Below are 25,657 nucleotides of genomic sequence, written 5' to 3' on the forward strand. Positions count from 1 at the left end.
ATAGAATGGAAGCCAATTAATCAACACAATTGAGTTTTCTGAATAAATTGTTTACATTTAGATCCTTGCTATAACACTGAAAGAAAAGAATAAAACACTAAATTAGAAGAAAGGATAACAATGAAGGAAGGAGACTGCATGCAATTATAATAGCTCATGTTGACCCAAAGAAGTCACTGATCTTGAAAAAAGGAAAGTAGAAAAAACTAAAGCTATTAAGCTTGATCATCTTCATTTCTTGAATTAAGTTGACAAACATTTATTATAAATAAAATTTTGTTAATGTTTTTGTTATATTTATAACATCAAAATTTCCCCTACTCTTCATCCTCTTCTCCTTCGAGAGCCATTCTCCATAACAAAATAATATTTTAAGACATAAAGAGAAAAAAGAAAAAAAAATCAGTAAGCTGATCAATATGTTGCAAAATTCTGAAAATATAGACCTCATACTATTACAAAAGGGTGGGGTGTAATATCTCTTATCCTTTTGAGCCAGGCTCAAAAAGTGTTCTTTGAGATATATATCTACATGCATGCATATATAGATGCATATATATGTGAATATATGTATATGCCTGTGTATGTATGTATATATGTATACACAAATGTCATTGTGCTGAATGCTGAAATATAAAGAAAGAAAAAAAGACAAAGTTCCTTCCCTCAAGGAGCTCACATTTTAATAGGGGAGATAACACACAAACAAGTATATGCATAAAGGATTACATACACATGTATACACACATACACACATATCTATGTATAATCTAAATAAGCAGTAATCTCAATAGGAAGAAAATGGCAGTGAGACAATAGAGGACTAGAAAAGGACTACTTTAGAAGGTATATATAGCTAAATTTTAAAGGAAACCAAAACCTGAACATGAATAGGGAAAGTATTTGAGTTATGAGCGACAGCTAGTGGAAAGGCACAGTCAGAAGATGAAATACTCATTGGTTGGTTACAAAGGTATTCATTTATTCATTTATTTATTTTGGTTTCATTTTTTAAAGCATTATTTATTTACTTAAAACTTAAATACAAAATAGAAAAAAATGCAATGTACACAGCAAAACATGAGAGGATTCAATATATGAAACAATAAATTTTCATTTCAAGAAAGCATATATAATAAAAACTACATATTGTATAGAACTTTCCATCTTTTCTTTGCTTCCTTGTAAGTTTTCTTTTTTTTGTTCTTTTTTTTTTAACTTTTTACTTTATTTTTCTACCTTTTCCTTCCTTTTACCACATCCCCCAGAAAATTAAGTGCAGGTGTATTTATATATATATATATATATATATATATATATGTAAATATATGTGTATACATGTATATATAGGTATGCACACATATATACATATGTGTATACATGCAGATAAACACACATATATTTATAATTATACACATATAAATTGTAGACATCTATGTAAGGCCATATTCATTTATCCTCTGTTTCTCTGACAGCAAATAACATCCTTCTTAAGTCCAAATTTTTTTTATGTTTTTCTAAATACAGCAACTTATCATTTTCTACACAACAGTAATATTACAACCTTATATTGTCTATTTTAAATAATTTAAAAGAATATTGATTAATATGGCTGACACATAGTATAGTTAACCTATTTTTCTTTCTTGATTAAATATATTTTAGCTTTAATTATGTCTAAGATCAATGATTACTATCCCTGTTTTTCCTAATAAATTCTATTCCTGATCATTATTATTATATTTGTGTGCATCTTTTATTTCCTACCCCTAAGGACTCCTCTGCTTTACTTTTATCTGCTACCTTGTCTTGCTATTATTTAACCTGCCCTAACTCTAAGGATTCCTCCCATGTTCTCTTCCACCCTTTCACTTCCTCTTTATTTGGTTCCCATTAATCTACACACCTTATCTCATTCCTATTATTCTACATACTATTCTATGCCCCCCTTTTTCTTTTATTCCCTCCCTCTCTCTTTTTTTTTAAATATTTTAAAAAGATTTTTATACCTTTCTAGATATATATGTATTGCTCACTCTAATCCATTTCTAATGAGAGTAGGGTTCCAGAACTAGCAGTCCTCCCCCTCTACATAATTCCTCTGTGTCAGTTTTTCCTCTTACATGCCATTCATATAATGTAATTAGTCTTTTTTAACTTTTCCTACATAATTTTGTTCTTTAACATCATACTCAGCTCTACCCTAATCTTTCTTTCAAACTACCCAATTATTAATGACCGTCTTAGACAGATGGTTTATGTTTCCGTGTATAAAATATAGACAGTTTGTCTTTACTGAGTTCCCTTTAATTAGTTTTTGATGTTTACTTTATATTCTCTTGGATCTTATATGTCGAATTTTTTAATAAGTTTGGGTCTTTATGCAACAAAATCCTGAAAGTTTGTCAATTCATTGAATATCCATTTTTTTCCTCTTCTGGATTATGTTAAACTTTGTTGGGTGTGATATTTTTGGCCACAACCCCAGTTCTTTTGTGCTTTGATATATAGTGTTCCAAGACCTGCAACCTTTTAATGTTGCTATTATGAGATTCTAATTATCACTTCACCGTATTCAATTTTTTCCTCTTTTGTTGCTCATAATATTTTCTCCTTGGCCTAGGTTTTTCTTGCAGGATATCTTTCAGTTGGTAAAAAAAAAAGTGAATTTTGTTCTATTTCCATGTTCCCATCATAGGTTAACACTTTGGGACAATTTTCTTTAATTTCTTTAATTATTTCATGTGTTATTGTATCAAGATATTTTTTTGATTATAGATTTCAGAAAGTCTGATTATTCTTATTTTTTTCCTTGATCAGTTCTTCAGATCAGTTGCTTTTTTATTAGACGTCTTACTTTTTTCTTCTATTTTTTCATTCTTTATATTTTATTATTTCTTAGTCTCTTAAAGCTCCACTGACTCTCTAGTTTCCAAGAAATCATTTTCTTCCTTAAAATTCTGGACCTTCTTTTCCATTCAGTGATTTTCTTTTCATAATCTTATTTTTCTTGTTTAGTTTTTATTTTTTTCCCTCAATCTCTCTCATTTGATTTTTAAAGATTTTTTTTTTTTGCATTCAAATCTCCTCTGATTGTCCCAATTCCTATTTGTTTTTATTCTCTACATTTTCCCCTGAGGTGCTATTTTGTTTTGTTTGTGGGGGAAATCTGGAGAGCTTGGAATTTATTTTTTTATCTACTCCACTATCTTCCCAGAATTCTCTTGCAAAAGTATTCTTTTAAAATTTGATAGATGCATATGCTAGTATACAAAATGCCTGTAATTATTGGCATAGAAGTTATTACTTTGATGACCTTCATGTTCTTGAAATTGACATTTTATTATTAAATTAAATGTTTATTAAAATGTATTATAATATATTTTAAGAGATAATAGATGTAATCATGGTTCATGAGATTGAAGATATATGAAGAGGATGACATTATGATCATGTCACATAATGTTGTCCCATTTTAACTCTACATCTTATTTGTGACACCCAGGTAGGTTGGATCAGGTGTTACTCCTCCATGTACTAGAAGATTTGCTCTGCTTGGAATACAACACAAGCACTTATGTAGAAATCTAGGGTGCAGGAGTGACTGGGATTTTATGACTCTTTTCCCAGGGTAAAATAAGGCCAAAGAGCAAAAATCCTACTACCTTGGTCAAGCAAACACATTTTCTCCTTGTAAAGGGGGAATATGGCAAACAAGGACAAAATTGGTTTAGAATAGAAGATAATTTCCTAATGGAGAAAAAGGATGGATAATCATGAAGAGTATTGTCTTATAAAAAATGACTAAGCAATGATGATGAATGGATACATGTAGCAACCTTGATGAAAAATTTAATAATGCTAGAAGGTCCCAAGAATATTCTAAATAAAACAAGAAAAAGAACAACAATAGCAAAAAGGCATAAAATTGAATAGATCTGCCAATATTTATATAGGGAGATCATTGGGGATGGTAGTACTACCAAATCTGGAATCTAAAACTAATATGATAGGAAGGCAAATGCTAGATATGAGTGATTTGCCAATCTTTGTAATTTCCTATGTATTGTCTTAAGTTACTTAGCTTCTCTTAGTTTCTTTCTCCGAAAAGTGAGACAATTGGACTTGTTTTTAAGTGTCTGAGATTGGATTTGAACTCTGTTTCCAAATCAGACCTGGTGCTCTCTCCATTGCATCCATTCTCTAATAGATAAACACCTTCATTTTCCTTTTGTGTTTAGTCAATTCTGTGGTAGTCTTTCATCTTCCTTATTCTATTTTTCACTAATTCCATTTGATTATATACTTTTAAATATCAAACATAGTATTTTCAGAATTCTTTCATTCTCCAACCATCAGTGCATCTTAATTCCATTTAATTCTTCTTCATGAAGAAGTTTCAGGAACCTATTATTTCAATTCACTCTCAATTGCATTTTTGTCTGATTCTTTCCATAATAGATTTTGTCACTATTATTTTACTGAAATTGGTCTTTTAAATAATTCATATAATTTATATCCAAGACTAATAGCTCATTGTTAATCTTCAACTTTTTTTTGTTCTTTTTCTTAGTCCTGAGTTTTTCTTTTCCTCAAAGACCTCTCAGACTATAATTTCCATAGAATCATTCTTTTGGATTTTTTCTTAATGCTCCCTTAGAAATGTCTCTTGAGGTCATCTACATCTCCCTGCTTCTTTTCCAACAACTATCACCTCATGCTTTGTGATCTCTATAAAAATTTCATGAGAATGTTCTACACACTTCTCAAGTTATGTGTCAATGATGAACACATGAGAAGGGATCAAAGATTTAGAGTAAAAGGAAACTTCAAAGCCATTTAGTTTAACGCCTTAATTTTGACAGTTCAGTAAAATGAATCACAAAGTGACTTACTCAAGGTTAGCCTGCTAGTGAGTGGCCAGGCTAGGATTGAATCTACATCCTCTGACTCCAGCAGCAATCTTTGTACTAATCAGGGGAATAGGTAGGCTTTCGTCAACAGTTTTCTATAGCAAATCTGCATTTCAATCCTATAACTGACTGAAGATCCTTTGGCATTTCTGTTTTATTTATGATCTCAAAAGGCATTTGATCCCGAAAGAGAAAAATACATTTGAACGTCTCCTTTGTATACATTAAGATAATATAATTCCTTGATAGATGGAACTACAGAGATCACTTGATTCTCTGAGTAGCAATATCAAGCAAGAAATACAATAGGAAAGACAAGACTCACACAAGGCTAGAGGTAAGAAAGAGATTACATATACATAGTGAAGGATGTCTCTAGGACATTAAGATCATAGATACATTGAAGTAACAATGTATAATTAGAGAACTCACTTTCTTCCTTCTTATCATGTACTCAAGTACATATAGCTATAGGTAAAAAACTTGGTCGTATTTTCAATATAACAAGGACAAAAAAAAAGGAGTCAAGAGGGTTTCTTTTTCCTGCCATGCCAGAATTCACTATCATCACTCTTTGAGGCCTCAGTGAATGAATGATTTCATGGGGGCTGACTCAGGATGAGTCAATTATTTCCTTTTTACCCTTGAATACCCATTCACAGTCAAGAGGTCTGAAGGGTTCCTGCCTTTTTACTCATGAAAAATAAACTGAATAAAGAGACTAAGGGTAACTGGGGCCATTAATCTGATAATTCTGAGATAGAGCCATAGTTAGGATGGAGTGATTGGGGCTTTTTTCCAGGGTACTGAATATAGAGGACAAAATACACTCATAGCCCTTGAAATTCTTTAATAGTACAGAAGCAAAAACAAACAAAAAACAAACAAAAAAAACCCCTCAATACATAATTAGCAAGAATAACTATTTAAAATAACAAGCCATCTTTTGGCAAGATGACATTTCTCCAGTATTCCAACTCACTCTCCCCAGACTCTATATTGAGGTCTTGTTTTATACTGCCTGTCCTGGGCATGCTTTGTGGTACCTACTGTAGATATAAAAATTCCTGGTTGCAGCTCTGATAATGGGTGTGTTGCAGACTTCTGCTGATGAGATGCTCCCCCCAGACATACCATTTCTTCTAGTCTGTAGTCTTAATTTTCAGAACACAGAGCCAGTGGTTTCAGAGAACATTCTGTAACTAAGCAGAACCCTGAAGGATCACCTTCCTGAGAAGAGAATTGTTCTGTTTAATATCTTATGATTATCTAGTAGGCATGCAGGGAGAGTTTGGGAAAATACACAACAAATATTTCCCCTCACGTTCTTTTAACCCACAATACCATTATTCACTTTTTGATTGACACTGAGCTATAAATTAAAATTTAAACTTCTACAGATTTTTTTTTCTCAAATCATAATTCAATCCAATCAAATAAAGATTTTTTTTAAAGCCAATCTAGCTTCCAATTTCACCACTCAGATAAAACTGTTCTAAGGTTACAAATAATCTCTTAAGTAATAAATCCAAAAGCATTTGCTCAATCTTCAATTTTCATGACATTTCTGCAACATAAAGCATTATTTACCACATTCTTATCAGTATACTCTCTCTTTGCTAGGTTTTAATGATACCAATCTTTCCTGGTTCTCTTTCTATTAGCCTGACCACTCACTGCTCAATCTCATTTGCTAAATCATCATCTATATCTCCCTTTTGTAAACGTCTGCTCTGTCTTGGGCCTTATTTTCTCTATATACCTTGGTGATCTCATTAATTCCCATATATCAAGATATTAACTCTGTTATAGATCCCCATATCTATCTATCTATCTCTCATCTTTCATCTATGTGTCAAATTATAAACTTTTTGCCAGCTACTTTAGAAAAGGGACTATTTTTTAAACTTATTTTTCTATCCCTATCTTTATCACAGTATCTGATATATAACAGGGATTAATAAATTTTTATTTATCTCCCATAGTATCTCAAACTCAACATGTCCAAAAAGGAACTCATTATCTTTCCCCTTTCTCCTAATTTTTCCATATTTATGAAGGTTTCTCATTACCTTTTAGGTGGACAATTATAGAAGCTTCCTCATTGATATTCTTGATTCAAAATTTTCCCTTTTCTAATCCATCCTCTGAATAACTGCTAAATTAATATCACAAAACATGATTGTGTCATTCTCTGATGAAGACTTTTTTTTTTGCTTATAAGACAAGGTTCAAACATTTATGTTTGTAATTTAAAACCCTTCATGGTTTGATTTCAACCTATTTTTTAGATTGGTTTCACATTACTTTTTCTTATGCAACCTCAGTTCCAGAAAAAAGGTCTTTTCCACATATATGACATTCCATATCCTATCTTCATGTTTACATACAAGTTCTTTTTATTTTATGTACAAGTCCTTTCAGATGGTTGTAATGCTCTCTATTTACCTTTGGAATCCCTACTTCCCCTCATGTATGACCTTTTCCATAAGACCCTTTTCCCTCTCCTCACCCCATTGTTCTTAAAGATTTTCCTTGTTTGACATAGCTTTGGATTTATTTCATATAAATTTAGTATTTACTACTTCATATAAGCAGTAGAATATAAGATTCTTGAATGATTAATGAAATAATTTGCTAATAGAAGGTACAAAACAATATGCAAAATGATACATTAACATTTATTAATTCAACCAAGAATGAATATACTATGTCCATTCTCATGCCATAATTCTATATTATTATGGGTATCCCCATGGATTGCCTACCCTCATAAAATGGTAATAATTGTCTTGGTAATAATTTTGAAAAATGAGACTCATCCCTCTCCTTTCTCCCCAGTGAGCACTCAAATCATCCCAAAGTACTCAACTTCCCAAATACTTTCCCTGTAATTCCCTTCATTTAATACTTCTTACCACAAGTGGTACAATGCAATAAGGCTTAGTGTTCTTTCTCAGGGCCCCAGTCCTTCCCCTTGATCACCCCCAGCAGTCTTCCCAGGGCTGTACCCAGGAGTGAAGTGGAAACTGCAGCGCTGGGTCTGCCTTATGTTCCACGTCAGTAGATATAAAGCCAAAAGTATATTTCTTCCCATGAGCTCCAGGGGGTGCCTAGCTAGATGAGACTTCAGAGACATATATTTACTTGAGAAATACTTTACCTAATTTAAACTTGTGCTTCTGAAAATCTCTAGTTGCCTAAAAACTTCAGTTCATATAAGTCTTCCTCCAATAAGCTTGACTTGATTCTCCCAACTGCCAATGCTATCTCTCCAAATACATTGTCTTTTACTTTTATTATTTTGCACATGATCCATCTGTATAACTTATATGTGGACATTTTTATCTGCTCCTATAGAATGTAAATTCTTATAGAGCAGTGACAGATAATTAAGCAGATTGTTGATTGATTGCGTACTACTCCAAAACATTGCCTCAAATTATGCAGAACCATTTTGGTGGTTCAATTACTATGATTCATGAATATTTTTTATAGTGTAGCTTTTAAGGATCTTGCTTAGAATCTATTCTTATTCTATATGCAATATTAACAAACTTAACTGTATGATTACATTATCATACTGAAAATTAAAAAGCAGTGATCTTAAATGGAGGAAAAAGAGCTCTATAGGAAAGCATGCTGAAAACAATGTGAAATAGATTCTGGCAATTTGACAGTGATGGAGGTTATAGAAAAATCTATAAAAGCAGATGAAAATAAACTCAAAAAAGATTTGGTGTCCCTTTGACTAAGTGCTTTGTCTACATTCAAAACTTAATTATGCCTTCTATTTCTGTGTCAATATATTGATATTCCTGTGCGATACTAAAGCTTAAAAAGGTTGCCTTTATTTTTAAGTTTAAATCTGGCGAAGAAGTATGTTGGTAGGAAGTAATCTATAAAAGTTCATATTGAAACTGAGTGGACAAGAGCTATTGTTTCTGAGAAAGTAATAGAAATCAAGAGCAATAAGTGTGGATTAGCACTTCTCTGATTATTATTCTCCTCATAGCATGTTCTGTCTTTCTGGTACCAAGTGGAAACATGTGCAATATTTTGAATTTTACCACCTATCTGTAGTTTAGTGAGGAAAGCCTTCAAGCTACTCATGGAAGTAAATTTCATCCTTAGTTTTTTTAAAGTAGACTTCCTTCTGCCATTTCAGTTGGTCCAAAACTTTGATCGGTGCATCATTGAAATTTATTCTGTGTTAAATGGAATTCAAGAAATGATATTTTCTTGCTTTCATATTCAACAAGTCTTTAGGTAAAAAAACGTTAAGGAAAAAGAAGAGAATTTACTGCAACTTATGTAAGGTAAGAAAATTACATATTTATTTTTAATTCTATAAAGTTATACATAACATACATAACATAACATATAACTATACAATGATATTTCTAATATAATAATCTTATATATACATTATACATAAATCATAGTTTAAGACATATTATATAAAGCAGTGTAGATAGCACAGTGCATAGAGTGCTAGATTTGCATTCAGATAGCCCTAATTTCAAATCTGGCCTCAGACACTTACTAATTTGTAATGGGCAAGATACTAAATTGCTGTCTGTCTCAGTTTCCTCATTTGTAAGATGGAGACAATAATAGCACCTCTTCCCATATTTGCTGTAAAAATCAAATAAGATAATAATTGTAACATGCTTAGCACAGTGTTTGGTACATAGTTCTTGTTGTCCTTTTTGCTTGAAGAGGATCAAGAGGATTATCACTATGTTGGAGTCCAGGTACAGTGTGGACAATTGAGGCTTATCAATCCAATATAAGCTTCCAAAAGTTGGGGACAAATTATACATATGAACAATTTGGAGTGGAGATGACTCTGAATTTGTACATCTCCTATTTCCTTTGAGCTGGCACATATTAAGTGCTATATAAATATTAGATATTATATGATATATTATAAAATTATAAATTATTTGTTTTTAAATTTATTTAATAATTTGATTCCTTATGAAATATAATTTAAAATAACCCTATGAAATACACCATTCTAAGTAACAAAGCAAATCAAATGGCTACGCCACTTAGATCAGTGCCTCAGAGGAGAAGATGCCTTTGCTTTTTATAAACATAGAACAAAGAACAGGACTGGGTTGATGAGGAAAATGGTATATTTGCCCATAGGGTTGGCAGCATCTTAAGGGCAAGGGCATGTTCAATTACACTAAGAAGAATGGGCTGAAATTCAGGTAAGCTTAGTAACTCCTTTCTCTGTCTTAGAGGAAGACTTGATTTATGGGACCCATCAGCATCTTGAGGTTATTGATAGTGAATCAGGGATAGTAGATTCCCTGGCTCCTATGAGAGAGATAACTCTCCATAATTGTACAAGGACAAGCAAAGTTGAGCAGTGTATTTTGTAGAAATATTCCATGTTAGTCTGTAGGCCTTCAAAAATAGCAGATGTCATGGAAATTTTCAGGAGTGAAGGTATGAGAAATAAGTTTTCTTTTAACTGATTCAGAGGGATAGCTGAATTAGGTTAAAAAATGATCATTGTTTGTGACAGTGGTTCAGACTCCCTGATGTTCAGCTGAATTCCTCTAGGACACCAGATTTCCTTGAGGAAAGAATAAAAGAGTGATCAGCAGCAAACTTTTAAACTTATCACATAGGCAAAAAGAAAAATAAGTGTGGATTGAACATCAATAAAAATGACACAGAATCAATTAAATTTCGTGTGTGTGTGTATGTGTGTGTGTGTGTGTGTGTGTGTGTGTGTGTAGGTATTCAGTTACTAAGGCTTGTTTTATATATTGCTACTACTACTACTAAATAGCTAATATTTATATAATGCTTTGCATAGGCACTGTGCTACACACTTTACAATTATTATCCTATTTGATCCTTACAACAACCCTGATGGGTATATCATTTATAGATAAGGAAATTGAGGCAAATATAGATTAAATTACTTGCCCAGGGTCACACAATAATATATATTATATTGTTCAATTGTCAACTAGGTGCTAGGCCCTGTGCTAAATATTGGAGAACTCACAATTAAATAGAAGACAAGCAAACCAAAAATGCAAACAGGTAATTGCAGGATAAATAGGGTAGGGAAGGTGCTGGAGTTTAAAGACACTGGGAAAGACTTCTTGTAGAAAATAGGATTTTAGTTGAGAGGTCAGGGAAGTTAGTAGGAAGAAATGAGAAGGGACTTTATTCCAAGCATAGATGGAGTGGAGAATAGTCAGAGAAAAATCTCAGAACTGAGAGATGGAGGTTCTTCTACATCAACAACCAGAAGTCCAGTGTCATTGGATCAGAGTACATGGTGCGAGTAAGATATAAGAAGACTGGAAAGGTGAGATTGGGGTCATAGACTATGAAGAACTTTAAGTGCTAAACAAAGTCAAATTTAATATTTGATCCTAGAGGCAACCCAGAAACACTGGAATTTTTTTGAGTAGAAGGTCACAATTGAACTTTAGGAAAGTGGCTGAAAGGAGTATGGATTGAAGTGGGGAGAGACTTGAAGAAGGCAGACTCACCAGGAGTCTCTTTCAATAATCCAAGCATGTGGTGATTAGGGCTTGCACTACAGTGATTGCAGTGTAAAAGAGGAAAGCATGGTATTGAAGAGATGCTACAAAAGTGAAATCAATTGATATTGGCAACAGATTGGATGAGGGAGGTGAGAGACAGTGAGGAATCAAGGATAGCACTTAGATTGAAGGCCAGAGGGAGGATAGTATCATGTTCTACAGTAATAGGAAAGAAGATTGTAGGTGGGAAGGTTAAGAAGAATGAATAATAAAAGATTTTGTACATGTTGATAATATATCTAAGAAGTTTATTGGAATTACAGTTTGAGATGTTTGAAAGGGAGTAGGAAATGTGACATTAGAGGTGAGCAAAGAAGTTTTCTAGATAAGTAGATCTGGGAATCACTAGCAAAAAGATGGTAATTCAATTCATGGCATCACCAAGTGAAATAGTATAAAGGGAAAAAAGAAGAGGCCCAGGACAAAATTATGGAACCCTTATAGTTAAGAATATATGTATAGTTATGTCCTGGAAGAAGATTCAACAAATGAGATAGAAGAGCAGTCAGATACACTGGGGGATAGGAGAAAAACCAGGAGAGAGTGGTGTTCTAAAAAATCTAGAAAAATTGAAGAGAAAGTAATTAACAGTGTCAAAGGCTATAGAGAGGCTAAGGAGAATGAGGATTGAGAAAAAGCTACTGGATTTTGCAATGAAACATGACAATGCATATATCAAGGTATTTTGTTTATGTGTGTGTGTGTGAGGTGTATATACAGATAACAATCAGCAGCATTTATATAGTTCTTTAGTTTTGAAAAGTGACATTATTTCAGCTTATTATTACAATAATCTTATGAAATAGATATTATCTTCCTTTTTACAGATGAAAAAACTGAGGCAGACAGCAGTTAAATCAAGTCAAACCAAGAAGATTTTATTGTTTCTATGTCATAGGAATGTATTAATTGGTGAAGAGACAAAAAAAGGCAATAAATAGTCTCTCTTTTCCAAATACTTGTAGTTTTGACTTGCCAGGGTCACATAGGTATTTAAGTTTCTGAGGCAAAATTTGGATTAAGTTCTTTCTAATTTTGGATACATCACTCTGTCCACTTTGTCACATAGCTGATAAACAGAAATATAGCTATTTATATATTGTGTATATGAACCATCTTTTTAGGGATCTGTGGAAGCTATTAAGGTTACCAAAAAAGAGAATATAAAGAAAGAAGAGAAGAGATTCTAGGACCAAAGCATGGGCTATATCAATACTTACAAAGTGGGACCCTGATATTGATATAGCAAAACAGACTGAGAAGTTGGTGTTAATGAGGAGTGTGCTACTTTTTCTTCAGAAACTTGAATAAATGAGAAATGGATGAGGGATGATGTAAAGGGATTTTGAGATGTTTGAAAAGAAAAGAAAAAGGAAATCAGAGCATATATCCTCTATTTTTTTTAGTGAAATATGAGATAATACCATCATCTGAGAGGCTCAAGGGAGGAGGTTTAGGAAAGGAGTTCAGCAGAGAAGATTTGGAACAACTGCTGTGATAGAATTATGTAGAACCCAGTTGATATTAGATAACAAAAAGCTAAACCAACTAGAATTAAAATTTGGAAGGGAAGAAAGAGAAACCAGAGCTTAGATGATGTCCAGGAAATGGACCAAGAAATCAAAGGATTGGAAGTCAAGATAAGAATTAAATATATTTAGGAAGTATAATGCATGAGGAGAGACTGAATGATAAGAGACTAAAATCAAATTGAAAAAATTTAAAAGCTTTTGATGATCAAAGTGGACCATTTGGGAATCATGGCAGGAACAAAGTGCTATCCTTGATTCCTCACTGTCTCTCACCTCCCTTATCCAATCTGTTGCCAATATCAATTGATTTCACTTTTGTAGCATCTCTTCAATACCATGCTTTCCTCTTTTACACTGCAATCACTGTAGTGCAAGCCCTAATCACCACATGCCTGGGCATGGTTTAGATGGAGTAAAGGAATCTGTCATGGGAATTAAGGGAAAGGGCTGAGATTTTATAGTGTTTATAGGAATAATAATATCTGTAATTGTGTTCAAGACCCTTAGTCTAAGAGCATAAACTAAGAATATTGAGAAAGAAGACAATGATTTGGGTTGTAGTATCTGGACTAGGTGACATCTTTGGGTAGAGCCAGGTGTGAGTTGATAAATATTTAACAACTGACTTTACAAAAAAAAAATGTACATATAATTTTAAGTTAAATCTACATTATTGACATTTTCTCTATCACTTTCTTAAGCTTATGCAATCAGTAAAACAATAAACCAAGCTTTAATTTGTAGCATTTACCTATTTCTGAGTTGTAAATGCTTATACTGAAAATTTAACAATCAGTTCTTGGGAGCTGGTTCAATCTGGCTCCAGCACACTCCTGGGTAGAGCAAACCTTAAAAGAGGAAAAGTTGTTTAGTGAAAGGGGTAAAGGGAGAGTAAGATTTTGGCAATGGGGAAAAGAAGTATTCTAACTCCACTTTAGCAATCTTGTGTGTTGAAAGGGAAACAATAGTACAAGAAAAGATATACCAGTATCCTGATATTCTGATATAATGAAAAGGGTAGGCAGAGGTATAGTGTCACCCGGTAAAATCAGGTGTTTTTGATTATCAGAAAATGCAAAGAACATGAGATATAGGTGTTCCAAATGAGGGAAAGTTTGTTGTTATGGAATAGAAATTCCAGAGAGCACAATAGAAGAAGCAGGAAGAATTAGAGTAAAGTTGAGTTTGAGGTGGGTGAGGATCAAGATAAAAGTATTGGGGAGAGGAAGAGAAGAATAAAATTTGTAGGAAGCCAGGGATTCAGTATCACTGGGATTGAGAGATAAGAGTTGAGAGTTTGGTAGCAAGAATGGATGTCAGGGAGGAGCAGCTCTATTAATGATACTACATGAGTGAAAGGTTCCCTGTCTCTTCTCCTCCTTGGAGTACTTTGTATCCCCCTTGAAGTATCTTGGATCCTTGTTATTGTGTTGTGACTCTGGAGGAATTTAGTGCTCAGAGTATTCTCAGTTGTAGGAATGACCTTATTAGTGATTTTTGGCTGGGGAATCACACTTTTTTTTTTAATGATAGCTTTTATTTTCAAAATACATGCAAAGATAGTTTTCAACATTCATTCTTGAAATAACCTGTGTTCAAAGTTTTTTTCTCTCTTCCATCTTCTAACTCCCCTAAAAAGCAAGCAATCCAGTATAACACACCTGTATCCTTATGTGGAAGCCACCCTCATAATATTTTTACCTGAATTTTACTGTAATTATAAGCTCTTTGAGGACAAAGAGGACCTATGTCTTATATTTCTTTTTCTTCCATAGTGCTGGATTTATGGGATTATATAATTTATACAGGAAATAGATCTTTGTAAGTTTCAAATCCATCCCCTTGATTTTATAGAGAAAAGAAATTAAGAATCATCAAATAAAAGTGGTGTATTCAATACCACACAATTAGTAATAAAAAGAACCAGAAATCAAATCCATTCTCCAACTCTAAATCCAATGCTTACCCATGTAGCATTCTTTCTTTCCCTATAGTGGATATTTAATGAGTACAGACTGATTTAAATTTTCCCTAAAGCTAGACTTCCACTTCTGTAGCCCAGATGGACTATTGCTCATAGCTGTATATTTATAGAGTACAGCAAACTTCTGGGGATGGAGCCAAGAAGGCAAAATAAAAAAGTTGATCCCTCTCAATATTTCTCTCCAAATGACTTAAAATAATGCTAGAAATATTATTTTATAATGCCATAACCAACAAAAGACCAGAGGAAGGCATACTTTCAATCAAAAACAATATAGGAGATTGGAAATAAATTTATGACGTGGGAAAGAAAACTGGTCTGGAGCCCACATGGAGGAAATATCAATGGTGGAACTAGGTGATGGACAGAGAAGCAACAACAACACTCAAATCAAAGCTGATAAGGGGACCTGGCAATTGATTAGAAAGAGATTACAAGGTACTCTTGAACTAGTACTAGGTGCAGGACCATATGATGTTTGGCAACTTTGTCCACTCATAGTTCAAGAGCAAAGAGAAAGTACTTTCAGTTAAAAGGAAGCCTCAAAGGATAGTATCACTTATGGCCTCATGAGATCAGGGACCCTGAGGAACAGTATCATTTCCAGTCTCATTGGAGGAGGGACCCTGAGAAATAGTATTTGTTGCAATCCCAAGAGATCAGGGGCCCTTCTTGGGTAAGAAACAGATTGTAGACCAAGAGAACAGGGCTTTCTTCAGATCATGCCACCTTGGAAGCATTGAAAACTTCCAAATGAAGTTTCCAAATTGAAAAATTCCAAACTTCCAAAAAATTCCAAAACTACCTCTGAAAACAGTAGTTCAAAAATATCTGAAGCTTCAGACAGAGCCCCTCACTTTGCAACCCAGAAGCAAAGGCCAACATTAATATAAAGTTCCAATTCAAGAAAAAGGGTGGAAAAAATGAGCAAACAATAAAAAACCAAACCTGACCCTGAACAACTACTATAGTGACAGAGAAAATCAAGATAAATTCCAGAAGACAATGAAGTCAAAATACCCACAAGCAAAGTCTCAAAGGGAAAAAATGAATTGGATAAAAGCCCAAAAAGAATTCCTAAAAGAAGTAAAATATGATTTTCACAATCAAATAAGAATAGTAGAGGGAAAATTAGGTAAAGAAATAAAACACAGGAAAAAATTATGAAAGGACAAACAACAGCTTACTAAAAGAGGCACACAAATGCTGAAAAAAATAACACTTTAAAAAGCAGAATTGGCCAAATGGAAAAAAGATGTACAAAATTTCGTTTGCAAAAAAGATTCCATGAAAAACAAAATCAGATAAATGGAAATTAATGTCTCCATGATAAATCAAGAAACAATAAAACAAAGTCAAAAGAATAAAAAAATAGAACATTTGAAATTTTTCATTACAAAAACAACTGATTTGGAAAATAGACTGAGGAAAGATAATTTAAGAATTATTGTATTACCTGAAAGCCATGATAAAAAAAAGATCCTAGACATCGCATTGCAAATAATTGCAGGGAAAATTGCCCTAATATCCTAGAAGCAAAGGGTAAAATAGAAATCAAAAGATTCTATTTATCACCATCTGAAAGCAATCTCAAAGCAAAGCCTCTTGGGAATACTACAGCCCAATTTCTGAACTTCCAGGTGTACAACCTACCAAAATATTATAGTCCAAGTTCTCTGCTCCTATGGTATAAAAGCTGTCAAATTTTAGTGAAATTAACAGTGGTGCCACAGAATTTAAATGGTTTCTTTTCTTGTTTAAATTATTATCTCTTTGAGCTGGCAGCTCTGAAAATGGAATATATTTATTGAAATGAAGGATTTTCAAAAATTCTTGATGAAAAGATCAGAGTTGAATAGAAAATCTGATTTTCAAATACAAAACTCAAGAGAAGCATAAAACAGTAAAAATGAAAAGTAAATTATAAAGGACTCAATAGTTATGCTGTTTAGCTTTCTATATGAGAAGATGATACACATATCTTCAAAGAACTTCATCACTTTTAGGATAGTTAGAAAGATTTGCCATAGAAAGAGGGTGCAGAAATTATTCAATTATTTTGGGATGATATGAAAATGGATAGGTGAGAAATAAAGATGCTCTGGAAGAATAGGAAGAAAGAATGGAGGAAATTATCTCATATAAAAGAATTATTCAGAGTTTTTAAATAGAAGAGAAAGCAATGTGTATGGGAAAACGATTGAATTTTACCTCTAAATTGGTTGAAATAAAGGAGCATATATTTACACTCTCAACTGATAATATAGATCTATCTTACCCCAGAGGGAAGTAGGAGAAGAAGGGAATTAAAAAAAAAAAAGGGAGGAGGTGATAAAAGGGAAGACAGTAAAATAAGGCAATGGTTAGAAGTTAAGCAAACTTTAGACGAAGGATAGACAGAAAAGAGAAGGATAAATAAAAGAAAATGAAATGGAAGTAAACATATAATTAGTAATAATAACTATGAATGGGACAAACTCACCCAAAAAATGGAATCAGAGAGCAGGATGGATTAGAAACCAGAATTCAACAATGCGTTATTCACAAGAAATACACCTGAAATAGAGAAACATACAAAAAAAAAGTTAAAATAAGGGTCTGAAGTAGAATCTAATATATTTTGGTTGAGCTGAAAAAAAGGCAGGGGTAACAATCATGATCTTAGACAAAACAAAAGTAAAAATAGACTTAAGAGGTATAATCAGGAAAATACATTTCTAAAAAGTACCACAGACAATGAAGTAATATAAAAATTTTATAATAACTGTTTAATAAAGGCCTCATTTCTCAAATATTTACCAAATATAGAATTAAAATTTATAGAAATAAAAACCTATTCTTCAATTGATATATAGTCAAAAGATATAAATATTCAGTTTTCAGAAGAGCTAGCTATCATTGTATAAAAAAATGGTCTAAATAACCATTGATTAGAGAAAGGCAAATTAAAATAAATTCTGATATAAAATCAGAAATTCCCAATACTAGTGGGAATGAGGAAAGTATATATATATATATATATATATATGTGTATATATATATATATATAAATATATATATGATGAAATGTTGATAGAGTAGTGAATTGGTTTAACCATTCTGGGTTTCAGTTTGGAATTATGTCCAAAGGACTATAACTCTATGAATACCTATTAATTCATCAATACTACCACTAGGACTTTTTCCAAAGAGATAAAAGAAAAAGAAAAAATATTTATATGTACAAAAATATTTAGCAGATTTTTTTTGAAAATAAGTTTTTAAAAGCTTCTTTTGAAAGAACTTGAAATCAAGCAGATACTAATCAACTGAAAAAATCTGAACAACTTGTGACTTATTTTTGTGGTGGAATACAATTGTGCTATGGGAAAATATAAATGGGGATGGTTTTAGAAAAAACATGCTAAAATCTATGTGAGAGGATTCAAAGTGAAATGAGAAGAAGCAGATCACTGTGCATAGTAATAACAATGTTCTAATGATGATGTGAAAGACTTGATTACTCTGATTAGTACAATGATCCAAGATATTTCCAAAGGTCTCATGATGAAAAAATTCTATCCATCTCCAGAGAGAAAACTAATGAACTTTTAGTGCAAATTGAAGTATGATTTTTGTAAGGGATTGAAACTCTTGAGTCAATGCACTGAGGTGGGACAATCGAGCACTTGAGGCTAATTACTGCTTGGACAATACTCTCTAAGAATATGTTTGGAAAATGGCCCTTCCCACTATCCTGTGCTGGCCCAATCGTTTGGTGTATACAGAGAGTTGTGGGAGGGACTAGGAAGTGCAGGGAGACTAGCCAGGGTCATTTCTGTGAGAGTGACGAGATGGTGAGGTCACAGAGATCTTACGCATCCACTCTCTTCACTTCTACCGCTAAAGATCTAGAATAAAGACTTTTGCTTATCCTGATTTCAGCTGATTCTAAGGTATCCGGTGGGGCTAACTCAGTCACCACAATTTTCTCATTCTCTTTATTTTTGGGTTCCTTTTAAAATGATGGCTAATATGGAAAAATGATTTGTATGATTTCACATGTATAATTGATATCATATTGCTTAGCTTCTTGGTGGGTGGAATCAGCATGGGAGGGAAGGAGAGAATTTGGAACTCAAAATTTAAAAAGGAAAAAATGTTAAAAATAAATAAACTAAGAATATATCTAAAAAGAAAGTGAAAAGTACAGGGGGAAAAGAGAAGTTAAATGCATTTCAAGAAATAGACAGTAAAACTATACTAGTCGAGGCCTCCTTCAATTTTCCCTTCCAGCTTGGTAAATTTATTCATAAGATAAATAAAAAATGTTAAGGAAATGAATAGATTTTAGAAAAGTTAAATCTGATAGGCCTATAGGGGAATGAATAAGAATGGAAAAAGTATTCCTTTTTCTGAATTGTAAATGACAGCTTTCCAAAATGACAATGCATTACAACACAAAACTTCAAAACCAAATGAAAAAAAAGAAGAAATATTAAATGTATCCTTTCCAGATAATATTGCAAGAAAAATACTTTTAATAAAGGACCATAAAAGCATAAATTAAAAGTTAATTGTAAAATAAAAATCTAATTTTAAAGAATGAGTGTCAATGAACAAATTATAGAATAATCACATTAAAGAGAATGATAGCAATGAGACAGCATTCCAAAATTTGTGGGATGCAGCTAAATCAATACTTAAGGGAAAATTTACATGTCTAAATGCTTACATTAATAAAAGAGAAAAAAAAAAGCAGATAAATGAATTGAGCATGCAACATCAATAATAACAAAAACTAGGGGAAAAAAGGTAAAAATTGTCAATAAAACACCAAAATAAAGATTCTGAAAGTAAAAGGAGAGATTAAGTGGAAATTAAAAAAAAACAATAAAATTAGGAGTTGATTTAATAAAAAAAAATAAAATAGATAAATGATTGGTTAATTTTTTTTAAAAAAGAAAGAAGAAAATCATATTACTAGTATAAAAATGAAAAGGGTGAATTTATCACTAATGAAAAGAAAATTAAAACTGTTATTAGAAAATATTTTGCCCAATTATATTATAGTAAAAATGAAAATCTAAGTGAAATAGATTGATATTTACAAAAAAATATAAACTGAAAAAGAAATTAGGAAAAGAAATATCAAGTCATAAATAAATACCCTAAGGAAAAAATTCTCAGCATCAGATGGATTCACAAATGAATTCTATCAGTTATTGGATAATTAGTCTCAATAATATATAGACTATTTGAAAAAAATCAGATAAAGAAAAAAGTCTTAAATTCCTATTATTACACAAATATTCTTTTGATATCTATATTAGGAAGAGCAAAAACAAAGAAAGAAATTATAGATCAATTTCCTTAATGAATATTGATAAGAAATTTTTTACATAAAATACTAATAGATTAAAGCAACATATCACAACAATTATATACTATGACTAGATGGATTTATACCAAGAATTCAGGACTATTCAATATTAGAAAAACTATCGTCTTAATTGACCTTATCAATAACAATAGGAACAAAAATAATATGATTATATCACTAGATGCTGAAAAAGGCCTTGAACAAAATACAATACCCATTCCTATTAAAATCCCCCCAAAACATAGGAATTGATGGATCCTATCTTAAAATGATAATTAGTTTCTATGTAAAACCAAGAACAATCATGATTTGGGATGACTAGGGATAAACTTGAAGTCTTCTGAATAAGACCAACTGTGAAGTAAGAATGTCCTTCATTATCACTAGTATTCAATATTGTATTGAAAATATTAACAATAGCAATTAGACCCCAAAAAATGAATAAAAATTGGCAATGATAAAACAAAGACTATCACTCTTAGCAAATGATATAATGGTATAGTGAGAGAAACTTAGGGAATCAACTAAAAAACTAATTGAAATAACAACTTTAGCAACATCACAGGTTTCAAAGTAAACCCACTTAATTCATCAGTATTTCTATATATTACCAACAAAGTCCAGCATGAAGATCTAGAAAGAGAAATTCCATTTAAAATAATTACAGATTACATAAAGTATTTGGAAATTCACCTACCAAGACAATCCCAGAATTTATATATACACAATTATAAAGTACTTTTGACACAAAGAGAGATCTCAACAATTGGAGAAATATTGTTTGTGGATAGGCTGAGCCAATATGATAAAAATGACAATTCTATCTAAAGGAATTTACTTATTGTGTCATACCAACTAAACTACCAAATAATTATTATATAAAGCTAGAAAAATAGTAAGAAATTGATCTGAAACAAAAAAGATAAAAAAAATCAAGAGAATCAATTAAAAAAATTGAAGGAGGGTAACCTAAGAGTATCAAATTTCAAATTGGATTACAAAACATTAATCATCAAAACAATTTAGTACTGGATAAGATCTAGAGTGGTGGATCAGTAGAATAGATTAGTTACATAATACTAGTAATAAATCGCTACAGTATCTAGTGTTTTAATTTAAAACTTAAAGATCTAAACTTTTGGTATAAGGATGCAATATTTGATAACAATTGCTGGGAAAATTGGAAAGCAGCTTGGCAGAGACTAGTTATAGAACAACATCTTGCAACATATACAAAGAAAAGGTTAAAATGATTAAAGGATTTAAATATAAATTGTATTACCATAGATAAATTATGAGGAAAGGTACCTGTTAGATCTATGAATAAAGGAAGAGTTTTTGATCAAACAGAAGCTAGAGTGGATTATGGGATTTTGATTATGTGAAATTACAAAGTTTTGCACAAACAAAACTAATGCAGCCAAAATGAGAAAGAAAGCAAGAAACTGGAAAAATGCAGTGCTTCTCTGCTAAAGGTTTTATTTCTCCAATATGGAGGTAACTGACACAAATTTATAAAAATAAGAGTCATCCCCAAATTGATGAATGGTCAAAATATACAAAAAGCTAGTTTTCAGACAAAGAAATCACAACTATCCATATTTAGATGAAAAATAATCTAAATCAATTTTGAGAAATGCAAATTAAGACAACTCTGAGATATCTCACATCTTTCAGATTGAATAACATGATAGAAAAGGAAAATGATAAATGCTATAGGTCATGTGGAAAAACTGGGAAACTAATGCACTAGTTCACAACTGTTCTAAAGAACAATTTAGGTCTATTCTCAAAAGGCTATAAAATTGTGCATACCCTTTGATCCAGTAATACCACTACTAGTTCTATGTCCCAAAGATATCAAAGAACAAAGAACCTTTTTTTTTTTTTTTTTAGTTTTTGACATTTATTTTTATAAGATTTTGATTTCCATTTCTTTTTCTCTCCCTCCTCTCTCCTCTCCCCAAAATGGCAATCAATCTGATATTAGTTATATGTGTACAATCATATTAAATATAGTTCCATATTAGTAATGTGAAAAAAGAATCAAAACAAAAGGGAAAAAAACCATGAGAAAGAAAAATATAACCCCCAAAATGAAAGTAGTATGCTATAATCTGCATTCAGATGCCAGGGCTCTTTCTCTGGATGTGAATAGCATTTTCCATCATGAATCTTTTAGAATTTTCTTAGGTGATTGTGTTGCTGGATAGCAAAATCTATCAAAGTTGATCACACAATGTGTGGTTACTATGTGTGATAGAAAAGATCATCTTTGTACAAAAATGTTTATAGCAGCTCTTTTTGTGATAGAAAAGAATTGGAAATCAGGGGGATGGGCATTAATTGAGGAATGTTTGAGCAAATAGTGGAATGTGATGTTGATGAAATACTATCATGCTATAAGAAATAATGAGCAGGATTTTCTAAGAAAATACTTAGAGGACTTATATGAACTGATAAAAATGAAATGTGGAGAACCAGGAAAATACTGTACATAGCAATAATATTGTGACACTATGAGCTTGATCAACTGTAAAAAACTTAACTGCTCTGATAAAACAGTGATGCAAGACAATTTCAAAGGACCCATGATAAAGCATTCTATCCATTTCTAGGGAGAAAACTGACAAATTCAGGATACAAATTGAAGAATACTCCTTTTTTACTATGTATTTTTATTATTTTATTTTATTTGTGTTTTCATTTTCAACATGGCTAATAAAGAAATATGTTTTTTTATGACTTCACATGTATAATCAAAATAAAATAATGCTTGCCTCCTCAAGAGATAGAGAAAGAACAGAGATAGGAAGAAGGAAATAATTCGGAGCTTTTAAAAAACATGTAATTGGAAAATATCTAATGAAATAAATAAAGATAATTTCAAAAATTAAAAATGTAAAAAATATAGAGCATAATGGTGGGAAGATAAGACCAAGCAGAAAAATTAATTTTTGAGGCCACTGGGTCTTACTATTGGTGTTATACAATAATGTTAGACTCAATAAGCCTACAAAAACGACTCATGGGATTTGATCTCTACATTTCATTGCTTCCCAATTAAATGGACTACAGAATTTAGAACTTCAGAGTTAATTAAGTTATTTAAGACCACTCTTCTCCTCATAGTTGAGAAAAAGAAAGTGTGAAGTCACTCAAAATTATATAAGTAAGCACCAAAGTCAGGATTTGAATCCAGATATTCTGACTTTAGTGAAGAGTTCATTGTCACACACTGGACTGCAAAGACCAGCTGCCCTGAACAAAATCAGAGAGGTTGGGGTAGAAAGGAGAATACAGACTGGGCTGTGATTATGCATTAGTCTTCAGAGCCCAGAACCAATAAGGCTTGGGGCAGAGGAAGGTATTTTGAGCTGACTAATATTAGGATAAGTTACTCTGAGCTAGCTATTTATGACCCCCTAGGCCAGTTTTACACCCCATTCAAGTAGTCACAGTTTGACCCAGTGACAACCAACTCACTTACCTGTCAACTTAAGGTGAGAGTGAGCCCACTGCTGAAATAGGTAGGCAGGAGAAACTGGAAAAATTATCTGCCCTAGGTGTCGCAATATATCCATTTCCGGACCTTCTCCGGAAGGGTTAATTCGCACAGAATTCTAGGAATTAGAGTTTAGTGGACAAGTTTTGGGCTATTGTGTTAAAACTCAGTCAGGTGAGGGCCAGGGACACTGGGTGAAAAGAACTTTAACATTGTTAATCTGTTTTTTTTTTTTCCCCAAGGGCATAAATATGTTACCAGGCAACAAATGAGAACCATTTTAACCCCCTCTTGCCCATATTTCCTCATGAATAAATTCATGTCACAACTTTCTCTCCCTACCCTCCTCTGTCTCTGTCTCTGTCTGTCTGTCTGTCTATCTGTCTCTCTCTCATTTCTGTCTCTCTTTCTCCCTTCTCTTTTTGTCCCTCTGCCTCTGTCTCTGTGTATGTCTCTTTCCCTCTCTCCTTTCTCTTTCTTCTTTCTCTTTTTTTTCTCTTTTCTCAATATCTGTCTTCCTCTCTCCATTCTTTTTCTCTCTCTCTCTCTCTCTCTCTCTCTCTCTCTCTCTCTCTCTCTCTCTCTCTCTCTCTCTCTCTCTCTCTCTCTCTCTCTCTCTCCATGTGGGCATGGATATGGGTATGGGTGTGAGTAGGTTGTTTTGTTTGAGTTGGGAATGGGGGAAGCAGAGAGTGGAAGAGGAGATAGAACTCTATCCCTTAACCTACTCTCCATTTTTTAATTTTCACTTTTAGTTAGTCTCTTTTGTTTTTCTATCTCTGCAGGACTGAAATTATTTTCAGAGAAAATTTGCCACTCTGGGGCAAAATTCTGATTGCTCCACCATAATTATGTCTCTGTGACCAACAATCAATGTAATTAGATGGGGCTTCATATTATAGGATATTAACTGATTGTCTGGCTCACTTTCAAAACATTTCCAATTTCACAGGACTTGGCTATTCTTTAGGGAAGGCTATGGAGAACTCATACAGGACAAGCACTCACAAGGTGGTCAGAAAAAATGATACAAGGTCATTCTCAAGTTCTCTCTTAAAAAACTTTAGAATTGATTGTATGACATAGGTGATACTGGCACAGGATTGCCCAGCATGGCATGTCCTCATCAGGCTCTATGAGCTCTATGTTTTGAGCCCAAAACTCTAGCAGGGGTTCTCAAACTATGGCCAGCAGGCCAGATGTGTCCTGCTGAGGACGTTTATGTGGCTCACTGGGTTATGGCAAATGGCCTGAAGGGCGGAGACAGAGTGTGAGGTTTTTTTTTTTTTTTTTTTTTTTTTTTTTTACTATAATCTGGCCCTCCAACAGTCTGAGGGACCACTGAACTGGCCCCCTATTTAAAAAGTTTGAAGACCCACTGCTAGAGCAAAGCAGAATTGAATTAGCTCAAAAGAAACATGAAATAAGGAAAATTAGAGAATCCTCTCTAAATGTTCATAGGGACTATTTGTGTTTAACCTGTGGCAGAGCATTCCAAGCTTGTATTGGTCCAATCAACCACAGTCAGACACACTAATTTGACTCTAACAAAATGATGTCATTTTGGTCCTTTTCAAGAAAGAAGGACAACAACCAACCAGACAGCACAATGGATAGAGCTTCAGGTCCTGAGTAAGGAAGTCCTGAGTTCAAATCAAATCTTAAACACTTTCTAGCTGATCATTCAGGTAAGTCACTTAGCCTTATTTGCCTCAGTTTCCTTACCTGTAACATGAATTGAAGAAAAAAAGGCTAAACCCTTTTTTGCCAAGAAAAT

The sequence above is a fragment of the Sminthopsis crassicaudata genome, chromosome 2 (assembly GCF_048593235.1).
Source record: "Sminthopsis crassicaudata isolate SCR6 chromosome 2, ASM4859323v1, whole genome shotgun sequence".
In the NCBI taxonomy this organism is placed as follows: domain Eukaryota; kingdom Metazoa; phylum Chordata; class Mammalia; order Dasyuromorphia; family Dasyuridae; genus Sminthopsis; species Sminthopsis crassicaudata.